This window comes from Nicotiana attenuata, unplaced genomic scaffold (genome assembly GCF_001879085.1).
Source record: "Nicotiana attenuata strain UT unplaced genomic scaffold, NIATTr2, whole genome shotgun sequence".
In the NCBI taxonomy this organism is placed as follows: domain Eukaryota; kingdom Viridiplantae; phylum Streptophyta; class Magnoliopsida; order Solanales; family Solanaceae; genus Nicotiana; species Nicotiana attenuata.
The window spans coordinates 465835-477800 of record NW_017670448.1 but is presented as its reverse complement, the minus strand read 5'-3'; the positions used below and the strand labels follow the sequence as shown (position 1 = coordinate 477800).

General features: G+C 38.3%; 1 long non-coding RNA gene across 1 annotated transcript; it reads right to left on the bottom strand.

The window, feature by feature from the left end:
- Positions 1–642: 642 nt before the first annotated feature.
- On the bottom strand, positions 643–3355 carry LOC109239545. Its single transcript, XR_002069921.1, has 3 exons — positions 3116–3355; positions 1824–1926; positions 643–1282 (listed from the first exon to the last, which is right to left on the bottom strand). It is a non-coding gene; the product is annotated as an uncharacterized LOC109239545 (long non-coding RNA).
- Between the last annotated feature and the right edge of the window lie 8611 nt (positions 3356–11966).

Below are 11966 nucleotides of genomic sequence, written 5' to 3'. Positions count from 1 at the left end.
ACTGAACACACGCACTTTCATACCATCGAGTCTTTGGAATATCTAGATTACTCGTAATCGGAATCTCTAAAATCACTAAAAACTAGTCCAAATCTTTTCTTACATCAAACTATTGAGTTTGCTTATATGGCTGCATCACAACCCACGAAACCTAATAAGGCACGTCTAAACCTTAGATGGATACCACCCAAACCAAACTATTACAAATTAAATACGGATGGTGCAACTTCTTGCAACACTCATACAGATGGCATCGGAGGAGTCATTAGAAACCACTTAGGTGCTTGGATAGTGGGCTTTGCTAGCCCAGTCACACACATACATTGTATCACAGCAGAGTTGCAGGCACTCATACGAGGGCTAAGTCTAGCTGTCCAAATGCAATTGTTGCCTCTGGAAGTGGAAATTGATGCACATGAGGTAATCATGCTATTAGCTACGGACAACTTTGGATATACTAATATGATTTCTGATTGCAGGCCCCTCCTCAGGATGCTACATGATCCAGTAGTTCTATATGCGTACGGGGAACAAAATGGGGTAGCAGAACAACTTGCGAAGTTAGGAAGTACAATGCAATGCGATGCTACTCTACAAGTTTTTGTTGAACCACCAATTTTTGTATCAACTCAGCTGCAGGCAGATCAACTAGGAGCCGCTACTCAACTTCTAGTATCTATCCCAGAAGCAAGAGAAGCAGCCTTTCAGAATACCCAACCATGTTTTGTTAGTAACTTGATAGATGCAGACGCCCTTAACACTACTGTTTTGACAAATGATAGGGTAACAACAGCTGCTAGCAGTAATGAGGGTCGTCCACATGTTAGCTTTAGGGACGACGCCTCAAACCTAGCTGATAATATAACTAATGTTATGTATGTACAACGGTGGACGCCGTTGGAATGGATGCATCGGCAATTAATCAACAGTTTTAAACCATGTCAGGTTGATATGGATAATCTCCAAAAAGAACATATGTGATTCTTGCTCCTTTGGTTCCTGGCAACCAAGCTGCAAGCCTGCAACAAATGCATCTACTTGAGCTGGTTCTAATACCATAGGTCTTCCAGAAATTAGAATTGTCACTGTGGGAACTCTGTCAACAACAGAGATTGCAATTTTTGTTCCATTAAATGGAATTTTTAGCTCTGGATCATCACCACCAGTTCAGCAATATGGGACCCTCACCAATGGCCACGATAGCTAAAGAGAAGTTTTCTGGCGTAGGATTTGGCTCAAATACTATCTCCATCTCATTTTCTATCATTTCCCGCAACGCATCCTGTATAGTTGTGTCTAGGAAAAATTAAATCATTTATCCAGTTGAGCTTACAACTTTAATTGCAAATGATAGTCCTTACAAATCTTGATCCACATACTTGAATTACTTTTATTTTTAAGTCTTAACCAGACAAAAGGAAATTGAAATGTTAAAATAGGAAGAGGATGGCAAATACAAGAAGATGCTTAATGAAACATTTTCCTCCTGATGTTTATATAAAACTACTTAATTACCAACTGTGATTCTGCCAATTTTTTGTCCTGTCCATGTAGCAGTCCACCCTCTATACTGGTAACCATGTCATGAGTTCCAGTGACGAGGATCTTTTTGGCATTCCTATCTGGAGGAACAAATTAAATGGTTTCTTGGGATCTTTCCCCTTTTTCAACAAAATTAAGGATTTGCGAACGGATTCATGTGCTACATCTCTATGTGCCTTAAACAATGTGACAAAATAATAATTGACTTAAATCAAAATTCAAATTGATGTTTACTATCAGAAAAAAGTTTTTTAGACTTAGAAGCGTGGAAGTAAGAATACCTCGCAACCAACTAAATCTGTTAGTGTTCTATCTTTAAATGGATGTTCAAACGATCCATCAACAAACTTGTCTCTCAAGATTCTTTCAACAGCATCATTTATCCTGATCATCATATTTTCCCAGATTCTATCAGTGATAGCAGATCCACCAAAAATAATTCATATCTAATTGGAACTATCACTAGCAAATATTTCCAAAATGCTAACGGATCTCATGAATTAGGCTAAAACGTTGTTATTTTTGGCTTCTAATCCTACCTTATCAATTTCAGTATTGATGATTATCTTGATTGAATTACCATAATCTGTTCCATAAGGATCATCAAGTCGGTCAAGCCCTTCCTTCGGTAAAAATTTACCTACACCGGCTGTTTACACAAAACCAATAAAACCAATAGATATATGACATGTGTGGACTTCAATCATTTAACCATAGTAAATTACATGCATTCTCATCTAATTAAATTAATTAACCATAATGAGTTAATATAGTTTGGTGTAAACACCCGGTATGGGTAAGTATTTACCCCTTCCTAGTCTGAAATTACGAGAATTTGCACCAAAATGTTGTTCTGTTATCTTTCTGTATTACAGAAACAAAAATGAAGAAGAAGAAAAAATTCAAGCCTACTGATTTTATAATGTGTCCTTAAAGTTCTTTCTTGGTGTTGAGGTTTAGGATTATTTCCTCCTATTATAAAATGAATTAACTTTACTGGTGTAATGGTACTTCAAACACTAGCGTAAACTCTGAAGTCGACGAAAAATCATACTTACTTTTTATCGTAAAATGATGCACGAAGGAAGAAGAAAATTCAGAATTTTTATAAGAATAATATGAGATAATGGCCAGCTACTTATAGCCGCCAATAGAGAGTTAAAATGAAAAGTTGCAACTTTTTCTTTCACTACAACTCAAAAGTGAATATTTACGAAAATGACTATTTACGAAAGTCGGTTGTCGTCGAAAAACTAAGATGGAGAGAAAACAAATGACCGTTATGAAAATAAAATTAATATTAACAAAATAATCTAATATTTATTGGTCCAAAAGTTTAATCAATTAATTGACCAAATTCAAATCAAAGCCAAGGGACACTAAGTTTGCCTTCCTCTCAACTCTTTAAGAGCTAGAATAAGTATATTTGCATTTAAAACCAACAAAAAAAAATTCTCCTCCAATATGGAAAAAGTTCCTGTGTAAAATAATCTTTTCTTAATTTTTTATTTTCGTCCTTTCTCATTCACACCAACTATCCAATAAAAAATCCAACAAGTTCAAATCTCTTTACCTTGAATCCAAGCTTATCTTTCAATACCTCTGTCAAAAGATATCGATGAGTGTGCATTTTAATTTGTCGCCCCATCTGGAGTAAGATGCCATAACAGTGCAAACTTCTCGTGCGATACAGTTTACATATGGTATATCTGGATATCAAACATTTCTTTAGGCGTTGTGTTACGATCCGGCCGATCGTATCGTATATTTCAGCTCTGTTTTCGTAGTTGATTTTTTTCGTATGTGTATTCGATGTTTGATAATTTGTGGGAATAGATGATTTGGTTTCGGGTAGGTTTGAGAGTGATTTGGAATACGTAGTGGGCGTTTGGACATAAAGATTGTAAAATTCCAAAAAAGTAAAATAAAATTCAAGTGAAAATGGTATTTGAAAATTAGAGTTGTGTTTGGACATGAATAAAATATTGGGTTGTTTTCGAATTTTTGTTAGTGATCTGAGTGAAAAATTTGAAATATAGTTTTTTGGAGTTTTTTAAATTTTCGAAAAAAATCCAAAATTCATCTTCAAGTGAAAAATGAAAATTTTATGGCCAAACACTGATTTCGAAATGAAGTGAAATTTTCGGAAAAAAGTGAAAAGTTCATGTCCAAACGGGCTCTTAGTCTCATTTTGGTAGTTTAAGTTGCAAGAGTTGACCAACACTTGACTTTTAAGTAAACGATCCCAGGTTTATGAATTGATAGTTCCAATAGGTTTATATGGTAATTTTAGACTTCGGCGTATGTTTTGATTTAGATTTGGAGGTTCCTAGAAGGTTTTGTCTCCATTTACCGAAAGTTGACAATTTGAAGAATTGGAGAGTTCATAGGTTTGACCGAAAGTTGACTTTGATGTTACTAGATTTTGAATGGTGTTATGGAACTTTGTATAGATTCATTTAGATGATTGGAACTTGTGCGTTAGGTTTGATTCTGATCCGAATTATCTAAGTATGACTCGGATGTGTTCGGCGAAACTGAAATATTTAAAAGTTAAGAGATAGATTTTGATCTTCGATTCTTGGTTTTGATATTATTTGTAGTGTTTTGAGACTTTGGATAAATTTGAATAAGGTATTCGGACTTGTTGGTATGATTGGACATGAGTGTCACGACCCGAAATCCCAACTGTGGGGCCGTGATGAGCCCTAACACCCATTTATTAGGCAAGTCAATACTAGCTAATTAATTAACCATTTTTAGCAATTTAAAAGCAGAAGTGTAATAATTAACGGGTGATAATTGATTGGATTGGATTTGTCCCAATTGATTGGGATCAATACGGGGAGTTCACAACTCAAATTTGAAATAATTTGGAGTAGATTTAAACTAGATTTGAGTTAAATTTTAGAAGATGCCCAAGAAAGAAGAAGAATCGCTGAAGCTCCATTGATAGGATTCATTTGTATAATAGTGTATAATACTATATAAGTAGTGTATAAACACCTCTTATATATTATTGTATACAAGGTTGATACATTATTTACAAGTATTTGGTGGATTTCTCATATTTCTTCTTCTTCTTCTACTACTACTATACTATAAACATGGTCTGAAATAAATATAACTGTCTGAAACTAGAATAAGAGTAAAACAAGATAGAAGGGGACTTTAGGGATTCGGGACGCCAAGCAGCTCTACCTTAAGTCTTCTGGGCAAGTTGGATCTGAGCGAACTCCTCTACGCACCGCTGGGACTAATATCAGGATCTGCACAAGAAATGCAGAAGTATAGTATGAGTACAACCGACCCCATGTACTATGTAAGTGTCGAGACTAACCTCGACGAAGTAGTGACGAGGCTAAGATAAGACGCCTACTATAAACCTGTACTAGTAGTAATAAAAGAAGGCTAATATATATATATATATATATATATATATATATATATATATATATATATATATATATATATATAAAGTAGTAAACTCAACGGGCCCGAAGGTCAATTAATAAAGGGCCCCAGAAAAAAATCATCTCATAACCTCATATCACAGTACTGAGAATCTGAGATAAAATACTACAGCTACAGGCAACTACAACACATAATAGGCGCGCAACCTGATGCCAACATACATCAAAATATCTATTGCGACGTGCAACCCGATCCCAATATCATTTTACAAAATCTGTTGTGCTATGCAATTCGATCCTAATATTATATTAATATCTGTTGCGGCGTGCAATTCATTCTCAATATCAACTCATTAACATGAACAACTCAACACAACCAAATCCAGTAATCTCATCACAAAAGGAAACAAAGCGTATATAACATCAAGGAACTATCAATACAAATAGAGAATAACCAATACCTCACAAACCTCTATAATTTATAAATACGAGAATAGCAAAAAGACTCACATAATCAGAATAACATAATGAAGTGCAACGAGTGATGTAAAGATAAAAACAAGTAAAAATAGATAACGAAGATATACAACTAATACATGTAGGAATATATAGAAAGTAAACATGTATTGAGTGAAAATGAACAAATCGAAACATGTAACAATTAAATAACAGACAACAAGTAAGGCATGAATAATAAGTAAGGACATGTATCAATTAAAGCATGTAACGAAATATAATATGGAATAAATAACAACATAAAGGTAAATAGCCCAATCCGCATACTTTAACCCATGACAACGCATATACACTCGTCACCTCAATATACACAAATCATACAATTTATATAAATGTATAGGTATGTACATAATGATTTTCGTTTTTGATTTTTTCTTCAAATATTATTCTATCCAAACTTGACAACCTTTTTTTATGAAACATTTTACATTATTTTAAAACTATTTTACTTGGCTCTTTGTTGTCGACCTACATAGCTGTTGCTGCTTCTTATTCTTCTTATTCTTTCTCTTATTATTTATTTTATATTAGTTTCCTTTCATAGTTTTGTAACTTTTTATATTGAAATTATTAAATTAATTTAGTTGATAGTTCTCTTATGTTATTTTTTATTTACAGCTAGCGCAAGTTAAATTATGAGTTTAACTTTAATATAAATCAAATTGATGTTTGTTCCGGTTTTCTAAAATAACTTTTATTAAATTTTAAAATTTATAAGATAAATAGAACTATTGATAAAATATAGGTAAATGTTTAAAAGAAAAAAAAAACAAGACGACTTCGAAACAAAATAAAAAGTAGTGGGTTTCGTTAACAACCAAAATAAACGGAGCAAGGTAAAATTTGTATGTTAACTTGGTGTCGCTTTTAATGTCAACTACTGTCGAGGACTTAGTATATTTTTGAACCCACTTGCATAAAGTCCTGGGTCCGTCAATGGGCTTCCTGAAGAATTAACTCACGTAACCCATCCATATTGGACACACAAAACCGTCCCTACATCCGCAACACTCCGTCATCTCGGATAGAAATCTCCTTGGTATCGACGTTCTGTACCGTGTCCTTTAGGACAAGTAAATGTGGGTCGTCATACTGACACTCTCTGATACGATCATATAGAGAAGAGCGAGAAATCACGCAAGCTAGAACCCGACTGGGCTCCGAAACATCCAACCTATCAAACTGGTTGGCCAAGGCCTAAACATCCAATGCTAATAGCCTCTCCGCTGCTGGTAGATATGCTAAACTACTCAAGCTCTCCACCTTTCGACTCAAGGCATTAGACACCACATTGGCCTTTCCGAGATGATATAGAATGGTGATATCATAGTCTTTAAGAAACTCTAACCATCTCCGTTGCCGCAAGTTAAGATCTTTCTATTTGAATAGATGTTGTAGACTCTGGTGGTCGGTATAGACCTCACAAGGGACACCGTACAAATAGTGCCACCAATTCGTCAAGGCATGAACAATAGCTTCCAATTTTAAGTCGTGGACCAAATAATTCTTCTGATGGACCTTCAATTGCCGAGACACGTAGGCAATCACCCTACTATCTGGCATCAACACCGCGCCAAGGCCAACACGTGACGCATCACAATACACACTGTAAGACCTCGAACCCGTAGGTAACACCAACACTGGGGCTGTTGTCAAAGTAGTCTTGAGATTTTTAAAGCTCTCCTCACTCTCCTCGAACCATCTGAAAAGAGCACCCTTCTGGGTCAATCTGGTCATAGGTGCAGCAATAAATGATAAACCCTCTACAAAATGACGGTAATACCCCGCCAAACCAAGAAAACACCGTATCTCAGTAGAAGAAGACGGTCTATGCCAACTCTGCACTACTTCAATCTTTTTCGGATCTACCTTGATCCTCCCACTCGACACCACATGACCCAAAAGTGTCACGACCCCAACCCCGATCGTGATGGTGCCCAACACACTGCTAGGCAAGCCCGACCAATTCAACAACCTTAACCCTTTTTATACAGTTCATGATTCAATTAACACAAATAATTACTAAGTCATAATACTGAAACTCTGAAATATAATTAAAACATGCGGAAAACCCAAGTAGAAATACTACTACACAGCCCGAAGAATCCGGTGTCACAAGTCTGAGCCTCTAATACACGGGTGTCAACCTACTACATATTGCTCTAAAGAAATGCNNNCTCGTATTGATACTGTTCAGGCTTTCAGGCCTTGTTGATAGCGCTTGGGCTGTAGGAGCCCCTCCGGAGTCTGCACACCCACAGTGAGCGCGGGTACCCATCTAGAGTGATTTAATATTGAACAGTGGTAACAATGACACTGTTAAATGTGATTGGTCAGGTAACAATGACTGACCAGTCAGGTAACTATGATTGACCAGTGGTAACAATGACACTGGAGTACGCGTTGGTCAGGTAACAATGGCTGACCGGTCAGGTAGCAATGGCTGACTTATTGAGTATAATTGATGTTTAACTGTTTTCAAAAAGGTTTTTCTTATTATTTTTCACTGGTTTCTACTATTATTCTGGAGTTGCTGCTTGAGATAGCATTATTGTGCCCTTGTGGGATTTTATGTTCTCAGTCGTTATTTATTTTTATTGCTCACTGGGTCGGAGTACTCACATTACTTCCTGCACCATGTGTGCAGAGACAGGCACCGCTGAGTTCGTACCTGAGCGCTGATTTCCTTCCAGACCAGGCGGACCGGGAGAGACGAGATAGCTGACGACGTCCACAGCCCCGTTTCTTCCTTATCTTCTGCATATTTTATTCATCTTCAGACTATGTTTTCCAGACTTGTAGTATATTTTTCATCAACTCTGTAGTAGCTCGTGACTTGTGACACCCCGATCATCGGGCTGAGTTTGGGATGGTTGTCTCCCGTTATGTTACGTTTACTTCCGCACGTGTGATTAATCAGTATTTTGTGGATTAAACCTATTTATGCTAAGAAAAATGTTAAAAGCAAATGTTGATTGTTTCTGTTGGCTGGCCTTGTCTTCACGAGAGGCGCCATCACGACCGGGTGGGAATTGGGTCGTGACATTACATCTCGCCCCTCGATCGGGGAATCACAAGCCATCAAGGCACATCTGATACTGAGCGCTCATGCGCGCGTACGAACACGTGGAAGGAATTTCAAGAGTTTCTTTTCAAGCTGAATCAAGGACGCACGATAAAAATTCAAGAATGTGAAGTTTTCCTAAAGGTTCTACAGCCTCTCGAGGATAAGTACAGACGTCTCCGTACCGATCCACGAGACTCTACTAAACCGGCTCATGACTCGCAAGACCAAGTAACCTAGTCTCTGATACCAACTTGTCACGACCCCAACCCCGATCGTGATGGCGCCCAACACACTGTTAGGCAAGCCCGACCAATTTAACAACCTTAACCCTTTTTATACAGTTCATGATTCAATTAACACAAATAATTACTAAGTCATAATACTGAAACTCTGAAATATAATTAAAAAACCCAAGTAGAAATACTACTACACAGCCCGAAGAATCCGGTGTCACAAGCCTGAGCCTCTAATACACGGGTGTTAACCTACTACATATTGCTCTAAAGAAATGCGGAAATAAAGCAAATAGGTTAGATGGGAAGATCAGGACTGCGGACGTCATGCAGCTACCTTGATGCTCCCAGATATGATGCTCGGCAGAGAAATCCTCACTCAGCCTCAGTGGGTGCACATAGATCTGCACACAAGGTACAGGGAGTAATGTGAGTACTTCCAACCCAGAGAGTAATAAACATAAATAAGGGTTGAGAGTAAGAAATCCTGGATAGGCACAATGTAAGCTATAATTACAGCAGTTTAATCCAGATAATATCAACTCAATAAACCAATGAAAACAATGATGCTGCAACAGATAAGTAAACGAATGACAATCAATTAAGACATGCAACAAATAGTACGATACTCTCTAGTACCCGCTGCGGCGTGCAGCCCGCTCCATTTATTTATCGTCGACGGCGCTCACTGGGGGTGTGCAGACTCCGGGAGGGGCCCCTTACGGCCCAAGCGCAATATCAAGCCATCTCGTGGCATCCATTAGGCCCTAAGCCTCATATCAATATCAATATAATACTGCTGCGGCGCGCAGCCCGATCCCATACTCAGTCCAGAATCATATAAGCCCCTCGGGCACAATAATATAGAAATATTCAGCCCAAACTTCATTAGAAATATTATTTAAGTTCCAAGTTTTGAGAAAAAGTGGCTGAGTTTGCAAAACAGTACTAAATACTAGGACTGAGTTCAATTGTCTGAAAATATGGTAAGAAACCAGTAAAAACAATCCCTGAAGGATTCAATCAGTTGGCACGAGGCCAAATTATGACAATTAATCCATTTTTATAAGGATCTCACTAAGCTTCAATCAATTAGGTAGTAATTTTATTAAGCGGGACGGACCAAGTCACGATCCCCGACGGTGCTCTACCCCACGCCCGTTATCCGGCGTGCAAGTCACCTCAACATAGCACTACAATGTGCAAATTCGGGGTTTCAAACCCTCAACACAGCATTTACATCTATTATTAACCTCAAGCCGGCCAAAATCCTAGCTAGCTATGCCCTTGCCTCTCAAATCGACCTCCTCGCGCGTCGAATCTGACCAAAACCACAACGAATACGTCACATTATGCTATAGCATCAATACCCAATCGAAAATAATCGAAAAACATCAATAATTCCGAAATTGACAAAACCCGAGCCCCGGGCCCACTTCTCGAAACTCAGAAATTTTTACAGAAAAGTGTTCTTCATCTTCTCCCGATTCCGTACATATAAAGAACACCAAAATCGGAGTCCGTTTGACCCCTCAAATTGACCCCTAAAGGTCTCATAATCTCAGGCCCCAAAATCTTATTTTTCTACTATTTTTCATGAATTAAAGGCTGGGATTATGGTCTATAATCACCCATAAATGAGTTTTAATAATCAAATCACTTACCTCTGAATAACCTGAAATTTTGCACACACATCCCAAATTACCTAACGAAGCTACAGCAACTCTCGGAATTCCATTCCGACCCTCGGATCAAAATCTCACATATCAACCGGAATTCGCCAAAATACTAACTTCGCCAATTCAAGCCTAATTCTACACCGGACCTCCAAAATCACTTCCGATCACACTCCTAAGTCACAAATCATCCCCCGAAGCCAACAGAATCGTCGGAATCCACATCCGAGCCCTCTAACTCATAGGTCAACATCTGGTTGACTTTTCCAAAACAAGCCTTCCTTAAAGAGACTAATTGTCTTATTTCCTTCCAAAAATCAACCCAATTCAACTCGTTCACACAAGACACTAATAATGAAGCAGGAAATGGGGGAAACGAAGTGGTTCTCATGAGACGACGAGTCGGGTCGTCACATCCTCCCCAACTTAAACAAACGCTCGTCCTCGAGCGTACCCAGAGTTGTCCTAGAAGCCAACCAATAGCTGAATGACCTTACCAAGCATATACCCGGGGGTGATCCCACATCACCCTATCTCACATAGGTCCGATAACACAACATAACTGAAATTTCACAATCCATGTAGTCCATAAACCGTAGGACCACATTGCACTTTCCGAAATCATACACAAGATCAGAACCTCACATCTATACTCAGAATAAGCCTGAACCAGCTGTAATAACCCATACCTGCAACCTCAGGTGCAATCATATGATATACTACATAACCCAAACACTCGAAACGATAACTTCTATTTACAACAGTTGCCCACAACACCCGAATACCGGTAGAAAACCTCTTATCAACTAAGGTCTTATTCCAACACTTTCATATACTGCCAACGATAAATGAAACACGCAATAAACCATAACCATTTCTCAGATCAACCATTCATGAAGCCACTTCCCTTTTGACTAATACCACAGCAGATTCCGAGCCGAACCTCGATATTATCCTTCCAACAAGCTGAAATCAAATCCGTTCGTATTCATTAGTGACCCCAACGATCACCTCGAATCCAACACACCACTCTGGTGATATGACACCTCAATATAGGCCTAAGCCACAACTTGTATAATACGCGCACCAATAAGAAACGGTCTGAACATACTCAAATCATGAAAAATGACTCAAACGAAAGAGCTGTACCTCAAGCTCATCAGTACCATCACAACACAAGGCTGAGACCCCGTCTCACATCATAGAAATAGAACACCTGAATCTACCCCGAAAGGTCATATCTCCACGTGGCCTCGCTACAATGCGCGATCCTATCCAAACTCTGTTACTCATGAAACACCTCAAGTCACTACGATCAAAATCGACAGCCACGCACAATTTGATGTCTGGAACCAAAGCAATTCATTACACCCACGGTGAAACAAACAACATACGCCACGCAACCCGATAGGTCATAACCAATACTCCATTTACCGAGCAACACCCAATTACTCTTCCAACTCGACTCTCACTATGAATCCCCAATAGAACCGCACCACATGTGCCCATAACCAACAAA